This window comes from Salvelinus fontinalis, chromosome 32, assembly GCF_029448725.1.
Source record: "Salvelinus fontinalis isolate EN_2023a chromosome 32, ASM2944872v1, whole genome shotgun sequence".
In the NCBI taxonomy this organism is placed as follows: Eukaryota; Metazoa; Chordata; class Actinopteri; order Salmoniformes; family Salmonidae; genus Salvelinus; species Salvelinus fontinalis.
Window position 1 is genome coordinate 18,080,280 of NC_074696.1, and position 21,111 is coordinate 18,101,390.

General features: G+C 44.9%; 1 protein-coding gene across 7 annotated transcripts in view; it reads left to right on the forward strand.

Annotated features, from left to right (window-relative positions):
* LOC129830820 (engulfment and cell motility protein 1) overlaps positions 1-21,111 on the forward strand; it is a 231,173-nt gene that overhangs the window by 171,460 nt on the left and 38,602 nt on the right. The window contains exon 1 of one of the 7 annotated variants that reach the window (XM_055893577.1): positions 15,145-15,488. The exons of the other annotated variants lie outside the window; for them this stretch is intronic. The gene's annotated coding sequence lies outside the window, so the exon portion shown is untranslated. Of the gene's footprint in view, positions 1-15,144; positions 15,489-21,111 lie in introns of those variants that run through there. 7 annotated transcript variants of the gene reach the window in all.

Below are 21,111 nucleotides of genomic sequence, written 5' to 3' on the forward strand. Positions count from 1 at the left end.
TGCTGGGATACAGGTTAGTCGAGGTAATTTGTACATGTAGGTAGGGGTAAAGTGACTATGCATAGATAATAAACAGTGAGTAGCAGCAGACAATGCAAATAGTCTGGCTGACCATTTGATTAATTGTTCAGGCTTATGGCTTAGGGGTAGAAGCTGTTAAGGAGCCTTTTGGACCTAGACTTGGCGCTCCGGTACCGCTAGCCGTATGGTAGCAGAGAGACCGGTCTATGACTTGGGTGACTGGAGTCTTCGACAATTTTTGGGGCATTCCTCTGACACCGCCCAATATATATTGGTCCTGATGGCAGGAAGATTGGCCCCAGTGATGTACTGGGCCGCACACACTACCCTCTGTAGCGCCTTACGGTCGGATGCCGATCAGTTGCCATACCAGGCGGTGATGCAACCAGTCAGGATGCTCTCAATGATGCAGCTGTAGAACTTTTTGAGGATCTGGGGACCCATGCCAAATCTTTTCAGTCTCCTGAGGGGGCAAAGGCAACGTCGTGCCCTCTTCACGACTGTCTTGGTGTGTTTGGACCATGATAGTTTGTTGATGTGGACACCAAGGAACTAGAAACTCTCGACCCGCTCCACTACAGCCTCGTCGATGTTAATGGGGGCCTGTTCGGCCCACCTTTTCCTGTAGTCCACGATCAGCTTCTTTGTCTTGCTCACATTGAGGGAGAGGTTGTTGTCCTGGCACCACACTGCCAGGTCTCTGACTTCCTCCCTGTAGGCTGTCTCAATGTTGTTGGTGATCAGGCCTACCACTGTTGTGACGTCAACAAACTTAATGATGGTGTTGGAGTCGTGCTTGGCCACGCAGTTGTGGGTGAACAGGGAGTACAGGAGGGGACTAAGCACACACCTCTGAGGGGCCCCAGTGTTGAGGATCAGTGTCACAGATGTGTTGTCTCCCCAGATTAGTTTTCCTCGAGGTGTGCATTATTTTAGGAGTGTTTTTGAGTGGTGGGAGTGAGCTCATCGCCCAGGCTTTCAAATTAAATTATTCATTGTTGTTGTCTGACATGAAATACACATTGGATTCCTCCATCAGTTGGTCTCACTGCTCATTTAACTCCTGGCTTCAGTAACAGGCAGACAGTGCTGTTTTATTCAGATAAAAACATTTATTTTCAACACACACTTCTGAAGAAGTCTGATTCAGTCACTGTGTCTGAAGAAGTCTGATTCAGTCACTGTGTCTGAAGAAGTCTGATTCAGTCACTTTGTCTGAAGAAGTCTGATTGAGTCACGGTCTCTGTGGGTTTCTTTGACGGACTGTCGGATTGCAAAGAAAATGTAAACTTGCGTGGTGATATTGGAAACCCAAGCCAATCAAACCAGTATTCTATCACAGCATCACATGAACATTCCCTTGTTCCTGTATGGTAGACTTGCTGGTAGACTTGCTGTTTTCAGAAGATCCTCAAATGACTTTCGGACTAGATGTATTATTTGTTGTAGTTTTGCACAGTATTGATTAACCACAAAGCTCCACTGTAGCTTCAACACCCTGTCTTGTTTTGAAGCATCAGGGTGTGAGTCATTGTCTGTGTCCCAAATGGCATCCTATTCCCTATATAGTGCTCTGGTCACTAAGTAGTGCACTATATGGAGAATAGGGTGGCATTTGGGACGCACACCAGTTGTGTAACATTGCAGTGAAGGCAGGAACCCATCTCTCCTGAAACGGCACAGCCTGTATGTGTTTTTTTGACAACTTTGGTCAGCATTACCAGGCCTATCTCACCATCTCACAAAGCCCTGTGATGTATTCCCACCTATACTCTTCTTTCAGCCATTCCGTACAACCCTGTCATATTAGGATGTATACTGTACTATACTGCCTGAAGGTGACTTTATAATTGGGGATAAGCGCTCATTCAGCATGTTAGTGTCCACGCTCCCCTTTGCCAGGAGTGAGCTGGCTGCCTGTTTTATTTATTTTGAGACAGTGCTTGTGCTGGGGTTGCGTCTGTTTGTCAGGAGCAGTTGGTAGACAGGATACTGGGTGTTGGTCAGCATTGCTCTGCTGTAGACGTGATGCCAAAGAGATCCTTTCAGGTTTTGTTAGCCTCCATGATAAGCCATCAAAAAAGTGTAGAAAGAAAGGCTGATGTACCAAACCTTTACAGAACCATCAAAAAAAGTGAACCACCTTATAGGGGTGGACTCCGAAAGATGTGGCGCACTTTTTCATGGTCCTTCAAGCCAGATAAGAACAGATTATGTGTAAATAACTTGGTACACTGCTCAAAAAAAGAAAGGGAACACTTAAACAACACAATGTAACTCCAAGTCAATCACACTTCTGTGAAATCAAACTGTCCACTTAGGAAGCAACACCGATTGACAATAAATTTCACATGCTGTTGTGCAAATGGAATAGACAACAGGTGGAAATTATAGGCAATTAGCAAGACACCCCCAATAAAGGAGTGGTTCTGCAGGTGGTGACCACAGACCACTTCTCAATTCCTATGCTTCCTGGCTGATGTTTTGGTCACTTTTGAATGCTGGCGGTGCTTTCACTCTAGTGGTAGCATGAGACGGAGTCTACAACCACACAAGTGGCTCAGGTAGTGCATCTCATCCAGGATGGCACATCAATGCGAGCTGTGGCAAGAAGGTTTGCTGTGTGTCAGCGTAGTGTCCAGAGCATGGAGGCGCTACCAGGAGACAGGCCAGTACATCAGGAGACGTGGAGGAGGCCGTAGGAGGGCAACAACCCAGCAGCAGGACCGCTACCTCCGCCTTTGTGCAAGGAGGAGCACTGCCAGAGCCCTGCAAAATGACCTCCAGCAGGCCACAAATGTGCATGTGTCTGCTCAAACGGTCAGAAACAGACTCCATGAGGGTGGTATGAGGGCCCGACGTCCACAGGTGGAGGTTGTGCTTACAGCCCAACACCGTGCAGGACGTTTGGCATTTGCCAGAGAACACCAAGATTGGCAAATTCGCCACTGGCGCCCTGTGCTCTTCACAGATGAAAGCAGGTTCACACTGAGCACATGTGACAGACGTGACAGAGTCTGGAAACGCCGTGGAGAACGTTCTGCTGCCTGCAACATCCTCCAGCATGACCGGTTAGGCGGTGGGTTAGTCATGGTGTGGGGTGGCATTTCTTTGGGGGGCCGCACAGCCCTCCATGTGCTCGCCAGAGGTAGCCTGACTGCCATTAGGTACCGAGATGAGATCCTCAGACCCCTTGTGAGACCATATGCTGGTGCGGTTGGCCCTGGGTTCCTCCTAATGCAAGACAATGCTAGACCTCATGTGGCTGTAGTGTGTCAGCAGTTCCTGCAAGAGGAAGGCATTGATGCTATGGACTGGCCCGCCCGTTCCCCAGACCTGAATCCAATTGAGCACATCTGGGACATCATGTCTCGCTCCATCCACCAACGCCACGTTGCACCACAGACTGTCCAGGAGTTGGCGGATGCTTTAGTCCAGGTCTGGGAGGAGATCCCTCCACCTCATCAGGAGCATGCCCAGGCGTTGTAGCGAGGTCATACAGGCACGTGGAGGCCACACACACTACTGAGCCTCATTTTGACTTGTTTTAAGGACATTACATCAAAGTTGGATCAGCCTGTAGTGTGGTTTTCCACTTTAATTTTGAGTGTGACTCCAAATCTAGACCTCCATGGGTTGATAAATTTGATTTCCATTGATAATTTTTGTGTGATTTTGTTGTTAGCACTTTCAACTATGTAAAGAAAAAAGTATTTAATAAGAATATTTCATTCATTCAGATCTAGGATGTGTTATTTTAGTGTTCCCTTTATTTTTTTGAGCAGTGTATAAATGTACCGTTTATGCTTTCTGTGAAATATCCCTGAAGTATTCAGACCCCTTGACTTTTTCCAGATTTTTGTTACGTTACAGCCTTATTATAAAATTGATTAAATATTTAAAAAATTCAGCAATCTACACACAGTACCCCATAACGACACAGTGAAAACAGGTTTTTAGAAATGTTTGCAACTTTATATATATATTTTTAAACAGAAATACCTTATTTACATAAGTATTCAGACCCTTTGCTATGAGACTTGAAATTGAGCTCAGGTGCATCCTGTTTCCATTGATCATCCTTGAGATATTTCTACAACTTAACTGGAGTCCACCTGTGGTAATTCAATTGATTGGACATGATTTGGAAAAGCACACACCTGTCTATATAAGGTCCCACTGTTGACAGTGCATGTCAGAGCAAAAACCAAGCCATGAGGTCGAAGGAATTGGCCATAGAGCTCCGAGACAGAATTGTGTCAAGGCACAGATCTGGGAAAGGGTACCAAACTTTTTCTGCAGCGCTGAACGTCCCCAAGAACACAGTGGCCTCCATCGTTCTTAAATGTGAGAAGTTTGGAACCACCAAAACTCTTCCTAGAGCTGGCTGCCCGGCCAAAATGGGCAATCATGGGAGAAGGGCAGGGAGGTGACCAAGAACCCGACGGTCACTCTAACATAGCACAACCATCTCTGCAGCACTACACCAATCAGGCCTACACCTCAGTAAAAGCACACGACAGCCCGCTTGGAGTTTGCCAAAAGGCACCTACAGTAAACACACTCAGACCATGAGAAACAAGATTCCCTGTTCTGATGAAACCAAGATTGAACTCTTTGGCCAGAATGTCTGGAGGAAACCTGGCACCATCCCAATGGTGAATCATGGTGGTGGCAGTATCATGCTGTGGGGATACTTTTCAGCGGCAGGAACTGGGAGACTAGTCAGGATCGAGGCAAAGATAAACGGAGCAAAGTACAGAGAAATCCTTGATGGAAACCTGCTCCAGAGCGCTCAGGACATCAGACTGGGGCGAAGGTTCATCTTCCAACAGGACAACGACTCTAAGCACACAGCCAAGACAACGCAGGAGTGGCTTCGGGACAAGTCTCTGAATGTCCGTGGCCCAGCTAGAGCCCGGACTTGAACCCGATCGAACATCTCTGGAGAGACCTGAAAATAGCTGTGCAGCAACACTCCCCACCCAACCTGACAGAGCTTGAGGGGATCTGTGAAGAGGAATGGGAGAAACTCCCCAAATACAGGTGTTCCAAGCTTGTAGCGTCCAGTTTTTGCTTTGTCATTATGGGGTATTGTGTGTAGATTTATGAGGAATAAAAACTTTTATCAATTTTACAATAAGGCTGTAACGGAACAAAATATGGACATAGTCCAGGGGTCTGAATACTTTCCGAATACACTGTATACCATGACATTGTTGAATACTTGTTTCTGATTGGCTTGAAGGGCATTCTAGAGTCCTATATAATTACTTTGATTAATTAACGAACCATCTGTTGGCTCCTGAAGCTGTGTATGACCTATTATCACTTTCACACGCACCTCTCATTTAACAAATGTACTTTATATGGATTATTATTGTAACAAATTCACTGATCTGGTCAAATTTAAAAGCATGTCAAGATATGTTGCATGAATTCACAATGGAAATACAATGAAATCGAAATTTTGGGGAATTTTTACTCTCACAATTTCACACATTTTCAACATATATTTTCACCATTCTATACTTGACAAGCAATTAGTTCCCATATTCCACCACTTGGCATTATGCCTACCCATGGTCATGGCTGTGCGTAAATGTATGCACACTCTCAAGCAACGTTCATATTGATAAATCTCACGCTTTACGTGGAAATGATCCCATGCATGGTTTACGCACAGATTTGAGGCCCCGGGGGCCAATTGTCTTTGGCACCCTTCTCCAACGGAACTGATGCTACACATGGATCTGCTGAGAATGAATCACACACACTCACATTCACACCTCTGGGGCCAGGAATTTTAATATCCAATCAAACACACCACTTTCTCTTGACAAGATGAGAGTGATTCTTGATTGAATAAGGATCGATTATTCCTCCCTCCCTCCCTCCTTACGATCCCTCATGTCCCTGGTGTTTGTGTAGACGGTGAAGACAGGAGAAGAGGAGGAGACTGTGTCACTGAGGGTCGTTCACAGATCTTTTGGGGGGCTAGTGCCCTAACTATTAAACAGGGCACCCCTGAACCGCGGTCATACACTCATTGAGTATTTATTACTTATATCATTTATTTACAGAAAAGGAATAGATGCCCACATCTTAATGGCAAATTAAATGAAAAATAAATAACCCTTAGTTTCAAATGCTTAAGTCTTTTTCACGTTACTAAGAACAAAAAAATATCAAAATAATACAAACAATAACATATACAACTCTGAGTATAGTATTTTGCACAACTATTTTCAACTGCTGCATTATTTCACAATGACCAACACAATTCCAGTCAAAATACAAGATTGTGAGAAATACTGTAGCCTACCATGACTATACCCAACCCAACTCCATTGTTGCCACTATGTATCCTACCTGAATGAAGCTTTGATTCAGTGGATGAAGTATTGAGAAGCAGGGATGTTGAAGGTCACTTCAGGGTTACAGCTGCTGATCTACACGTCCTAAACATGCCAGGAATGAGAGCAAATTAATGGAAGAAAATTAGAAATACTGTAGCCTACAATTACTATAATATCTGGCCCTCTGCCCTCCCTAAATCGTGACATTGAACGGTTCAGCAGACTTTTAGCCTACCATAACTGGCTACAAGAATATTGCAGCTCTGTGGGTGTAATATTTATTGACAATTTTGATACCTTCTGGAAACAAAGCTTGTATTATAAGGAGAATGGTATCCAACCAAATCACTTTGGTTCCTGCATCATTTCACAGAATTATAAGGCTGTGTTGAGACAATAACTTATCAATGACCCAAGCACAGCTCATTTAATCCCTACCATCGTGTCGCTGAGTTGTCATATTTTTTATTTTTTATTTTACCTTTATTTAACTAGGCAAGTCAGTTAAGAACAAATTCTTATTTTCAATGACGGCCTAGGAACAGTGGGTTAACTGCCTGTTCAGGGGCAGAACGACAGATTTGTACCTTGTCAGCTCTGGGATTTGAACTTGCAACCTTTCGGTTACTAGTCCAACGCTCTAACCACTAGGCTACCCTGCCGCCCCATGATGCTTCAGCAAAGTACATTATCCCAGGGGCGTTGGAAGACAATGTAAAAAAAAAAAAAAAAAAAAAAAAAAAAAAAAAAAAAATGTGTTAAACCAGATACAATGCTATTTTAAAGTAAACAAATTGACAACAGACTTTCAGCACGCTTATAGGGAAGGACATTCAACAAGCACAGCACTTACACAAATTACTGATGATTTGGCTGAGAGAAATTGATAAAAGATTTTTGGGGGCTGTTTTGTTCGACTTCAGTGCAGCTTTAGACATTATCGATCATAGTCTGCTGCTGGAAAAACGTATGTGTTATGGCTTTACATCCCCCTGCTATATTGTGGATAAAGTGTTAACTGTCTAACAAAGCACAGGTAGAATCAGGAATTCCCCAGGGCAGCTGTCTAGGCCCCTTACTTTTTTCAGTCTTTACTAACTAGTGTGTCTATGTATGCAGATGACTCAACACTATACACGTCAGCTACTACAGCGACTGAAATGACTTCAACACTTAACAAAGAGCTGCAGTTAGTTTCAAAATGGGTGGCAAGGAATAAGTTAGTCCTCCAATATTTGAAACTAAAAGCATTGTATTTGAGACAAATCATTCACTAAAGTTGAGGTGACTAAACTGCTTGGAGTAACCCAGGATTGTAAACTGTTGATACAACAGTAGCTAAGATGGGGAGAAGTCTGTCCATAATAAAGCGCTGTTCTGCCTTCTTAAGAACACTATCAACAAGGCAGATCCTAGAGGCCCTAGTTTGGTCGCACCTGAACTTCTGTTCAGTCGTGTGGTCAGGTACCACAAAGAGGGACTTAGGAAAATTGCCATTGGCTCAGAACAGGGCAGCACGATTGGCTCTTGGATGTACACAGAGAGCTGGTATTAATAATATCCATGTCAATCTCTCCTGGCTGAAAGTGGAGGAGAGATTGACTTCATCTTGTATTTGTAATTGACATATTGAATGCACCGAGCTGTCTGTTTGAACTATTGGCACACAGCTCGGACACCCATGCATACCCCACAAGACATGCCACCAGATGTCTCTTCACAGTCCCCAAGTCCAGAACAGACTATGGGAGGCATACAGTACTACATAGAGCCATGACTACATGGGACTATTCCATATCAAGTTGTGTTGTAGATATGTGGTAGTAGAGTAGGGGCCTGAGGGCACACACTTATTGTGTTGTGAATGTATTGTAATGTTTTAAATTGTATAACTGCCTTTATTTTGCAAGACCCCAGGAAGAGCAGCAGCTAATGGGGATCCATAATAAATAGAAATATTTTACTATAGCTAACCATTCCCTAAATAAGCCAGTAAAGAAAGCATGGTGAATCACTGATGATGACTAATAATGTTGTTATTCAGCAGAATCCTTAGGCTTCCATATGTTACAGTTGACAAAATGTCTAGCTGTATTACTAGATTAGTCTGGGGCAGGGATTTAACCACAACTTGCAGGCAGTGGGTTTAGAACAGCAACGACCCAGAAAAAAGGCTAAAAAATGCTTTTGGGGAAATTATACCACCACCCAAAAGGGCACTTTGGAGACTGGGGGGGAAAGGGCCTGTCCCCTGTACAGAAAGAGCCCTATCTGTACACGTGCCTGGTCTCGCAGAGGAAGAGAGGAGGTGACTGTCTCACTGAGGAAGAGGATAGTGTCTCACAGAGGAGGAGGAGGGGGAGAGGAAGAGCAGAGTAGGAGAAGAGGAAGAGAGGAGACTGTCACTGATGAGGAGAGGAGGAAGAGGGAAGGAGTGGCTCACTGAGGAGGAAGAGGAGACTGTCACTGATGAGGAGGAAAGGTGGTAAAGAGGAGGAGACTGTCACTGATGAGGAGAGGTGGTAGAGAAGAGGAGACTATCACTGATGAGGAGGAGAGGTGGTAGAGAGGTCACTGTCACTGATGAGGAGGAGAGGTGGTAGAGAAGAGAAGGATGTCACTGATGAGGAGGAGAGGTGGTAGAGAAGAGGAGGCTGTCATTGATGAGGAGGAGAGGTGGTAAAGAGGAGACTGTCACTGATGAGGATGAGAGGTGGTAGAGAGGAGGAGACTGTCACTGAGGAGGAGGAGAGGTGGTAGAGAAGAGACTGTCACTGATGAGGTGGTAGAGAAGAGGAGACCGTCACTGATGAGGAGGAGAGATGGTAGAGAAGAGGAGGCTGTCATTGAGGATGAGAGGTGGTAGAGAGGTCACTGTCACTGATGAGGAGGAGAGGTGGTAAAGAGGAGACTGTCACTGATGAGGAGGAGAGGTGGTAGAGAAGAGGAGACTGTCACTGAGGAGGAGAGGTGGTAGAGAGGTCACTGTCACTGATGAGGAGGAGAGGTGGTAGAGAAGAGAAGGATGTCACTGATGAGGAGGAGAGGTGGTAGAGAAGAGGAGGCTGTCATTGATGAGGAGGAGAGGTGGTAAAGAGGAGACTGTCACTGATGATGAGAGGTGGTAGAGAGGAGGAGACTGTCACTGAGGAGGATGAGAGGTGGTAGAGAGGAGGAGAATGTCACTGAGGAGGAGGAGAGGTGGTAGAGAAGAGACTGTCACTGATGAGGTGGTAGAGAAGAGGAGACCGTCACTGATGAGGAGGAGAGGTGGTAGAGAAGAGGAGGCTGTCATTGATGAGGATGAGAGGTGGTAGAGAGGTCACTGTCACTGATGAGGAGGAGAGGTGGTAGAGAGGAGAAGACTGTCACTGATGAGAAGGAGAGTTGGTAGAGAAGAGAAGGCTGTCACTGATGAGGAGAGTTGGTAGAGAGGAGAAGACTGTCACTGATGAGGTGGTAGAGAAGAGAAGGCTGTCACTGATGAGAAGGAGAGGTGGTAGAGAGGAGAAGACTGTCACTGATGAGAAGGAGAGTTGGTAGAGAAGAGAAGGCTGTCACTGATGAGGAGAGGTGGTAGAGAAGAGAAGGCTGTCACTGATGAGGAGGAGAGGTGGTAGAGAAGAGGAAGAGAGGAGACTGTCACTGATGAGGAAGAGAGTTGGTAGAGAGGAGAAGACTCACTGATGAGAAGGAGAGGCGGTAGAGAAGAGGAGACTGTCACTGAGGAGGAGGAGAGACGGTAGAGAAGTGGAGACTGTCACTGATGAGGAGGAGAGGTGGTAGAGAGGTCACTGTCACTGATGAGGAGGAGAGGCGGTAGAGAAGAGGAGACTGTCACTGAGAAGGGGGAGAGGTGGTAGAGAGGACGAGACTGTCACTGAGAAGGGGGAGAGGTGGTAGAGAGGTCACTGTCACTGATGAGGAGGAGAGGTGGTAGAGAGGAGGAGACTGTCACTGAGGAGGAGGAGAGGCGGTAGAGAAGAGGAGACTGTCACTGATTAGGAGGAGAGGTGGTAGAGAGGACGAGACTGTCACTGAGAAGGGGGAGAGGTGGTAGAGAGGAGACTGTCACGATGAGGTGGTAGAGAAGAGGAGACCGTCACTGATGAGGAGGAGAGGTGGTAGAGAGGAGGAGACTGTCACTGAGGAGGAGGAGAGGCGGTAGAGAAGAGGAGACTGTCACTGAGGAGGAGGAGAGACGGTAGAGAAGAGGAGACTGTCACTGATGAGGAGGAGAGGTGGTAGAGAGTTCACTGTCACTGATGAGGAGGAGAGGCGGTAGAGAAGAGGAGACTGTCACTGATTAGGAGGAGAGGTGGTAGAGAGGACGAGACTGTCACTGATGAGGAGGAGAGGTGGTAGAGAGGTCACTGTCACTGATGAGGAGGAGAGGTGGTAGAGAGGAGGAGACTGTCACTGAGGAGGAGGAGAGGCGGTAGAGAAGAGGAGACTGTCACTGATTAGGAGGAGAGGTGGTAGAGAGGACGAGACTGTCACTGAGAAGGGGGAGAGGTGGTAGAGAGGAGACTGTCACGATGAGTTGGTAGAGAAGAGGAGACCGTCACTGATGAGGAGGAGAGGTGGTAGAGAGGAGGAGACTGTCACTGAGGAGGAGGAGAGGCGGTAGAGAAGAGGAGACTGTCACTGATGAGGAGGAGAGGTGGTAGAGAGGAGGAGACTGTCACTGAGGAGGAGGAGAGGCGGTAGAGAAGAGGAGACTGTCACTGATTAGGAGGAGAGGTGGTAGAGAGGACGAGACTGTCACTGAGAAGGGGGAGAGGAGGTAGAGAGGAGACTGTCACGATGAGGTGGTAGAGAAGAGGAGACCGTCACTGATGAGGAGGAGAGGTGGTAGAGAAGAGGAGACTGTCACTGAGGAGGAGGAGAGGCGGTAGAGAAGAGGAGACTGTCACTGATTAGGAGGAGAGGTGGTAGAGAGGAGGAGACTGTCACTGAGGAGGAGGAGAGGCGGTAGAGAAGAGGAGACTGTCACTGATGAGGAGGAGAGGTGGTAGACAGGAGGAGACTGTCACTGAGGAGGAGGAGAGGCGGTAGAGAAGAGGAGACTGTCACTGATTAGGAGGAGAGGTGGTAGAGAGGACGAGACTGTCACTGAGAAGGGGGAGAGGTGGTAGAGAGGAGACTGTCACGATGAGGTGGTAGAGAAGAGGAGACCGTCACTGATGAGGAGGAGAGGTGGTAGAGAAGAGGAGACTGTCACTGAGGAGGAGGAGAGGCGGTAGAGAAGAGGAGACTGTCACTGATGAGGAGAGGTGGTAGAGAGGAGGAGACTGTCACTGAGGAGGAGTAGAGGCGGTAGAGAAGAGGAGACTGTCACTGATGAGGAGGAGAGGTGGTAGAGAGGACGAGACTGTCACTGAGAAGGGGGAGAGGTGGTAGAGAGGAGACTGTCACTGATGAGGAGGAGAGGTGGTAGAGAGGAGGAGACTGTCACTGAGGAGGAGGAGAGGCGGTAGAGAAGAGGAGACTGTCACTGAGAAGGGGGAGAGGTGGTAGAGAGGAGACTGTCACGATGAGGTGGTAGAGAAGAGGAGACCGTCACTGATGAGGAGGAGAGGTGGTAGAGAGGTGGTAGAGAGGTGGTAGAGAGGTGGTAGAGAGGTGGTAGAGAGGTGGTAGAGAGGTGGTAGAGAGGTGGTAGAGAGGTGGTAGAGAGGTGGTAGAGCGGAGGAAGAGAGAAGACTGTCACTAAGGAGGAGGAGAGAGAGAGAGGCCTGCTGCTGTGCCAGACTGGAGAACAGTCATAATGTACCCATCAGCACATATAGCCATTGCCATCCTTATGACACAGAAACATGTGGAGCAGAGTTCTATTTAGAGATGGTTCTGAACTTGTTACCGGTGGTCATTCTGGACATGGCCCTTCTATTTGTCTTGTGTAATCATTTGACCATGGGTGACATCCATGGTTTGTCTGTGGGTCATAGAAGGCATAGACTAGAGCAGTATGCATGTTCCCTGTAGCAGAACCCAGTATGCATGTTCCCTGTAGCAGAACCCAGTATGCTTGTTCCCTGTAGCAGAACCCAGTATGCATGTTCCCTGTAGCAGAACCCAGTATGCATGTTCCCTGTAGCAGAACCCAGTATGCATGTTCCCTGTAGCAGAACCCAGTATGCATGTTCCCTGTAGCAGAACCCAGTATGTATGTTCCCTGTAGCAGAACCCAGTATGCATGTTCCCTGTAGCAGAACCCAGTATGTATGTTCCCTGTAGCAGAACCCAGTATGCATGTTCCCTGTAGCAGAACCCAGTATGCATGTCCCCTGTAGCTGAACCCAGTATGCATGTTCCCTGTAGCAGAACCCAGTATGCATGTTCCCTGTAGCAGAACCCAGTATGCATGTTCCCTGTAGCAGAACCCAGTATGCATGTTCCCTGTAGCAGAACCCAGTATGCATGTTCCCTGTAGCAGAACCCAGTATGCATGTTCCCTGTAGCAGAACCCAGTATGCATGTCCCCTGTAGCTGAACCCAGTATGCATGTTCCCTGTAGCAGAACCCAGTATGCATGTTCCCTGTAGCAGAACCCAGTATGCATGTTCCCTATAGCAGAACCCAGTATGCATGTTCCCTGTAGCAGAACCCAGTATGCATGTTCCCTGTAGCAGAACCCACAAGCAGCAGTCTCACCCAATAATTATCATAACAATGATTGTATTGATTAGTTGTGTCTGGTATGAATGTGAGGTTGCCTTACAAAGACAGGCAAGGGTTTCATGCATTCCTATTATTTTTTAAATAGATGTCTTTTTAAATCAGAATCTTCTTTTCCATCAAGACCAGATTTTGATTTCAGATCTAAAATGTAACACAACCACAACCACATCCCATCCTACTCTACGCTCTAGTCTACTCTCTAGTCTCTTCTCTAGTCCCTTCTCTAGTCCCTTCTCTAGTCTACTCTCTAGTCTACTCTCTAGTCTGCTCTCTAGTCTACTCTCTAGTCTACTCTTTAGTCTACTCTCTACTCTCTAGTCTACTCTTTAGTCTACTCTCTACCCTACTCTTTAGTCTACTCTACTCTTTAGTCTACTCTCTAGTCTACTCTCTAGTCTACTCTCTAGTCTACTCTTTAGTCTACTCTCTAGTCTACTCTCTAGTCTACTCTCTAGTCTACTCTCTACCCTACTCTTTAGTCTACTCTACTCTTTAGTCTACTCTCTAGTCTACTCTCTAGTCTACTCTCTAGTCTACTCTCTAGTCTACTCTTTAGTCTACTCTCTAGTCTACTTTCTAGTCTACTTTCTAGTCTACTATTTAGTCTACTCTCTAGTCTACTCTCTAGTCTAATCTCTAGTCTACTCTCTAGTCTACTCTTCTCTAGTCTACTCTACTCTCTACTCTACTCTCTAGTCTACTCTCTACTCTACTCTCTAGTCTACTCTCTTGTCTACTCTTTAGTCTACTCTCTACTCTCTAGTCTACTCTCTAGTCTACTCTCTAGTCTACTCTCTAGTCTACTCTTCTCTAGTCTACTCTTTAGTCTACTCTCTAGTCTACTCTCTAGTCTACTCTCTAGTCTACTCTTCTCTAGTCTACTCTTCTCTAGTCTACTCTTTAGTCTACTCTTTAGTGTACTCTTCTCTAGTCTACGCTCTAGTCTACGCTCTAGTCTACGCTCTAGTCTACTCTCTAGTCTACTCTCTAGTCTACTCTCTAGTCTACGCTCTAGTCTACGCTCTAGTCTACGCTCTAGTCTACTCTCCTCTCTACTCTCCTCTCTACTCTACTATCTACTCTACTATCTACTCTCTACTCTACTCTCTAGTCTACTCTACTCTCTAGTCTACTCTACTCTCTAGTCTACTCTACTCTCTAGTCTACTCTCTACTCTTTAGTCTACTCTCTACTCTTTAGTCTACTCTCTACTCTTTAGTCTACTCTCTACTCTTTAGTCTACTCTCTACTCTTTAGTCTACTCTCTTCTCTACTCTTTAGTCTACTCTACTCTTTAGTCTACTCTACTCTTTAGTCTACTCTACTCTTTAGTCTACTCTCTACTCTACTCTTTAGTCTACTCTCTACTCTACTCTTTAGTCTACTCTCTACTCTTTACTCTCTACTGTATTCTCTAGTCTACTCTCAACTCTACTCTTGACTACTCTCTCCTCCACTCCACTCTAGTCTCTACTCTACTCTACTCTCTCCTCCACTCTACTCTCCACTCTACTCTCCACTCTACTCTACTCTTTACTTTTTACTCTGTATTCTACTCTACTCTTTCTCCACTCCGACCAACAGAACGGACAGGCAACAGTTTCCTCTGTTTCCATAGCAACCCTAGTCCAATTACCACCGCTGCACTGCACTGGCTCCACTTTGGCAAGATGGAGGCGCTTCTCTTCTCTCACAGTGTCTGTGTGTGTTCCTGCATGCTGATGCATATGTGTGTTCCTGCATGCTGATGCATATGTGTGTTCCTGCATGCTGATGTGTGTGTGCGTGTGTTTGTGTGTTCCTGTGTCTTTCTGAGCATGGTAATGTATGACTGCCCTGTGTCTTGTATGACTGCTTGCTACGCCTCGCGACTAGAAAACCTCCAGCTCTGTGCATCCATGCAGAATAGTACTGATGTAGAGGCTCTCACTCATTCTCCTCCCCTCCCCCTCTTTAACCCCCCCCCCCCCTCCACACACATACACACCACCACAGCCCATGTGATCCCCAGCTGCCAGTCTATTGGCTGATACCACCGTGGCGTGCATCCAATCGGGCTTAAACGCTGAGATCAACATAAGCGGGGCTGCCTGGTGATCCTCCCAGACTGGCAGCAGAGAGGAGGTAGATCTTGTGAGGCAGGCAGGCAGGAGGAAGAGCGGCGCCCTCCTTGACCACAATCGCCACCACAACGCACCTCACGCCTGTGGCTTGAGCCCAGCCAGCTCCGTAAGCAACCGCTAGCATTGCTCTATCACTCTACCAGGGGACCATCTGCCATTGCTTCCCCTCTCTTTCCCTCTGTTCTTTGCTTCCTCTCTAAACTCGTTAGCTGCTCCTCTCATCTCGGTGCAGTCGAGGTTCTGCTGTCAGTCATTATGAAGCACAGCGTGGCAGCAGCAGCCATGGAGGTGACAATTACAGGTAAGCACAAGACACTGGCTGACACGCTTTATCCACCTCTAGAGAGAAGAGAGTGAAGGAGAAGAGCAGGGGCATTGGCTGCTGGCTGCTGATTAGAATGGAGGGATGGAGAGAGTGAAGGAGTAGAGCAGGGGAGGGGGTTGTTTGTTGTTGCTTGGCTGCGGAGAAGAGTGGAGAGTATCAGAGCAATGCTCATAGGACAGATGGGGCAGTGCTGGGTAGTGTGTGTGTGTGTGTGTGTGTGCGCGTGTCTGTGCGTGTGCGTGCGTGCGTGTGACTCTGTGAGGCATAATCAGGTTAGAGCAGCCCATCTCAGCCTTCTGATTAAAAGCCTCCCAATCTCAGCAAACACAGAGCCTAAAGCCCAGTCTGAAGCTGTCTTTGTGAACACAGAGAGAGCAGAGGGAAGTGGTGGCGATAGTACACATTGTGAATAAGGTTTAGCATTGTATACTACTACCCACTTTCCTACCAATGGAGGAATGGACCACTACTATCCACCATATTAGCCTCGGCTAGCAAATTATAAATGCCATATGTGTTAGTATGTTTAAATAATGCATACATTTCATGTCTAACATTGCCATGGACAGATGCTCAGTATATTTGTATTTGAGTTATTACGGATCCCCATTAGCTGCTGCCAAGGCAAACATTACGGCAGTTATATACAATTTAAAATATATGACATTACATTTTCTAACACTTTTCACAACACATTGTGTTCCCTCAGGCCACTACTCTACTACCACACCTCTGGTGACATGTCTTGTGGGGTATTCATGGGTGTCCGAGCTGTTTGCTAGTAGTTTAAACAGACACCTCGTGCGTTCAGCATGTCAACACTTCTTACAAAAACAAGTAGTGATGAGCTCAACCTCTCCTCCACTGTGAGCCTGGAGAGATTTACATGCATATGATTAATGTTAGCTCTCCTTGTACATTTAAGGGCCAGCCGTACTGCCCTGTTCTGAGCAAATTTTCAGAGGTATATACTGTGGCTATATAAAACAACAAGATGATTGTCTTTGCCATGGTTACTGTAGCGATAGCTACCCCCAGGATAATCTGCTTGGTCAAGAACAGGTATTCCCAAACTGGGGGGGTATGCGCAATGCCGTTGGGGGTATGCCAAATAAAAATGAGATTCACATTTTTTATATATATATTTATTTTTATTTATGTTTTTTTCCCCACATTTTTAAACAGTACATTTATATTTCCCAATGTGGGCGATACATTTGGGTGATTTTTTTTTTCTCGCCTGAGTAGCGTCATTTCACTGCCAAAAATAAAATGTAACCATCTAGTGTTCAGCGAAATAACAACACAATGTCAAAAACAGGTAGCCTAGTCAAATAATTAACATCCAGTCCCATTAACCGTTACTCTCTCGCGGGAAACCACTCTTGCGCAGACATTTAGAAACGAAATATGACAATTTGAAAAATAAGCCACCAGAGTTTTTTGAGCGAGAATACAGACAACTTTCGAGTAGTAAGACATGTATAAAAGCAACAGATACCATTAATAAGAAGGGGCTAGAAGTGTCTAATATGGTGAGCTACCGAGTGGCTGGGACAGGCAAGCCCCATACTATTGTGTAGAACAGTTTTTCCAACTGCCGTGGATATGGCTGGGACAATACTGGGGGGGAAAGGCCAAAAAAAACTATACAGACAATGACTTCATCAAACAACACTGTTTCACGACGCATCAGTGACATGGCAGGAGATGTTTTGAAACAATTACGGCTTCGCATACAAGCCAGTGAATTCTATGCATTACAGCTGGATGAGTCAACAGACTTGCTGGGCCTGGCACAGCTCCTGGTATATGTCCGTTACGTTTATGGGAGGCCAATTAGGGAATACAACTCTTCTGGAATCAAGGACAACAGGAGAGGATATTTTTTAAGTACTGGACAACTTTGTGACATCAAACCAACAAGATGTGTTGGTATCTGTACAGTCGTGGCCAAACGTTTTGAGAATGACCCAAATATTAATTTTCACAAAGTCTGCTGCCTTAGTTTGTATGATGGCAATTTCCATATACTCCAGAATGTTATGAAGAGTGTTCAGATGAATTGCAATTAATTGCAAAGTCCCTCTTTGCCATGCAAATTATTGAGTCTATGATTAAGAAGTTGGAGCTCGTTTCTGTCTGCATAAACAAGGACAACACACAGGCCTTCCCATCATTGTATTATTTTTTTGTGTGCAAATTAACTCAAGCTTATGTACAATGTCAAATGTGAAATAGCGAAACACCTGAGTGAGCTGGGTGCGCAATTACGCAGATACTTTCTCAAAACGGGCGACACAAACAACTGGATTCGTTATTCCTGTTATGCCCTGCCTCCAGTCCACTTACCGATATCTGAACAAGAGAGCCTCATTGAAATTGTAACAAGCGGTTCTGTGAAAATTGAATTTAATCAGAAGCCACTGCCAGATTTCTGGTTAGGGCTGCGGTCAGAGTTTCTTGCCTTGGCAAATCGCACTATTTAGACACTGATACTCTTTGCAACCACATACGTACAGTTTAAATCGGAAGTTTACATACACCTTAGCCAAATACATTTAAACTCCGTTTTTCACAATTCCTGACATTTAATCCTAGTAAAAATGTCCTGTCTTAGGTCAGTTAGGATCACCACTTTATTTTAAGAATGTGAAATGTCAGAATAATAGTAGAGAGAATGATTTATTTCAGCTTTTATTTCTTTCATCACATTCCCAGTGGGTCAGAAGTTTACATACACTCAATTAGTATTTGGTAGCATTGCCTTTAAATTGTTTAACCTGTCTAGCCCCGGGGTTCCGCTAGCGGAACTCCTCCCACATTCCACTGAAAAGGCAGAGCGCAAAATTCAAAATATATTTTTTAGAAATATTTAACTTTCACACATTAACAAGTCCAATACAGCAAATGAAAGATAAACATCTTGTGAATCCAGTCAACATGTCCGATTTTTAAAACGTTTCACAGCGAAAACACCACGTATATTTACGTTAGCTCACCACCAAATACAAAAAAGCACAGACATTTCTTTCACAGCACAGGTAGCTTGCACAAAACCAACCAAACTAACCAAGAACCAACCAAACTAACCAAGAAACAACTTCATCAGATGACAGTCTTATAACATGTTATACAATAAATCTATGTTTTGTTCGAAAAATGTGCATATTTGAGGTATAAATCAGTTTTACATTGCAGCTACCATCACAGCTACCATCACAAATAGCACCGAAGCAGCCAGAGTAATTATAGAGACCAACGTGAAATACCTAAATACTCATCATAAAACATTTCTGAAAAATACATGGTGTACAGCAAATGAAAGACAAACATCTTGTGAATCCAGACAATATTTCCGATTTTTTAAGTGTTTTACAGCGAAAACACAATATAGCATTATAGTAGCTTACTACAATAGCCTACCACACAACAGCATTGATTCAAGGCAACAGTATTGATAGCGACAAAACCAGCAAAAGATATTATTTCACTAACCTTCATAAATTTCATCAGATGACAGTCCTATAACATCATATTACACAATACATATATGGTTTGTTCGAAAATATGCATATTTAGAGCTGAAATCCGTGGTTATACATTGTGAAAATGTAGCAACTATTTTCCAGAATCTCCAGATATATTTCTGACACTCACCTATTCTGACCAAATAACTATTCATAAACCTTACTAAAAAATACATGTTGTATAGGAAATGATAGATACACTAGTTCTTAATGCAATCGCCGTGTTAGAATTCTAAAAATAACTTCAGTACGACATACAGCTTACGTTATAGTGAGACAGCGCCAAAAATCAAGGCGGAAAACACAACACATTTTCGACAGAAATAGGAAATAACATCATAAATGGGTCCTACTTTTGTTGAGCTTCCATCAGAATCTTGCACAAGGGGTCCTTTGTCCAGAACAATCGTTGTTTGGTTTTAGAATGTCCTTTTTCCCTCTCGAATTAGCAAGCAAAACTAGCCAAGTGGCGCGACGCTGTCCATCGTGAACAAACGCAGAGAACGGAACACGCCAAAACTCCCGAAAAAATTTCAATAATCTGATAAAACTATATTGAAAAAACATACTTTACGATGATATTATCACATTTATCAAATAAAATCAAAGCCGGAGATATTAGACGTCTGTAACGAATGCTTTTCAGAAGCCAATACTGATGACCTTTCTGCGCCTTCCTGAACAAAGGAATTTGGGGTCATGTCATTCCAAGCTCTCTCTCTTGACCATAGATATACCTAGAAACCCCATTTCACCTCTCACAGCCTATTGACATCTAGTGGAAGGCGTATGAAATGCATGTATATTAATAGATTTCAAGCAAATTTATAGGGAGGCCCTGGAACAGAGCCTCGATTTCAGATTTTTCTGACAGGAAGTTTGCTGCAAAATGAGTTCTGTTTTACTCACAGATATAATTCAAACGGTTTTAGAAACTTGAGAGTGTTTTCTATCCAATAGTAATAATAATATGCATATTGTACGAGCAAGAATTGAGTACGAGGCCGTTTAAATTGGGCACGATTTTTTCCCAAGGTGAAAATAGCGCCCTCTATCCTCAACAGGTTTTAACTTGGGTTAAACATTTCAGGTAGCCTTCCACAAGCTTCCCACAATAAGTTGGGTGAATTTTGTTCCATTCCTCCTGACAGAGCTGGTGTAACTGAGTCAGGTTTGTAGGCCTCCTTGCTCGCACACGCTTTTTCAGTTCTGCCCACACACTTTCTATAGGATTGAGGTCAAGGCTTTGTGATGGCCACTCCAATAATTTGACTTTTGTCCTTAAGCCATTTTGCCACATCTTTGGAAGTATGCTTGGGGTCATTATCCATTTGGAAGACCCATTTGCGACCAAGCTTTAACTTCCTGACTGATGTCTTGAGATGTTGCTTCAATAAATCCAAATAATTTTCCCTTCTCATGATGCCATCTATTTTGTGAAGTGCACCAGTCCCTCCTGCAGCAAAGCACCCCCACAACATGATGCCCGTGCTTCACAGGTGGGATGGTGTTCTTCGGCTTGCAAGCCTCCCCCTTTTTCCTCCAAACATAACGATGGTCATTGTGGCCAAACAGTTCTATTTTTTTTCATCAGACCAGAGGACATTTCACCAAAAAGTCAGATCTTTGTCCTCATGTGCAGTTGCAAACCGTGGTCTGGCTTTTTTATGGCGGTTTTGGAGCAGTGTCGTCTTGCTTGCTGAGTGTCCTTTCGGGTTATGTTGATATTGGACTTGTTTACTGTGGATATAGATACTTTTGTACCCGTTTCCTCCAGCATGTTCACAAGATCCTTTGCTGTTCTGGGATTGATTTGCACTTTTCGCACCAAAGTATGTTCATCTCTCGGAGACAGAACGCGTCTCCTTCCTGCGCAGTATGACGGCTGCGTGGTTCCATGGTGTTTATACTTGCATACTATTGTTTGTACAGATGAACGTGGCACCTTCAGGCATTTGAAAATTGCTCCCAAGGATGAACCAGACTTGTGGAGGTCTACCATTTTTTTCTGAGGTCTTTGCTGATTTCTTTTGACTTTTCCATGATGTCAAGCAAGAGGCACTGAGTTT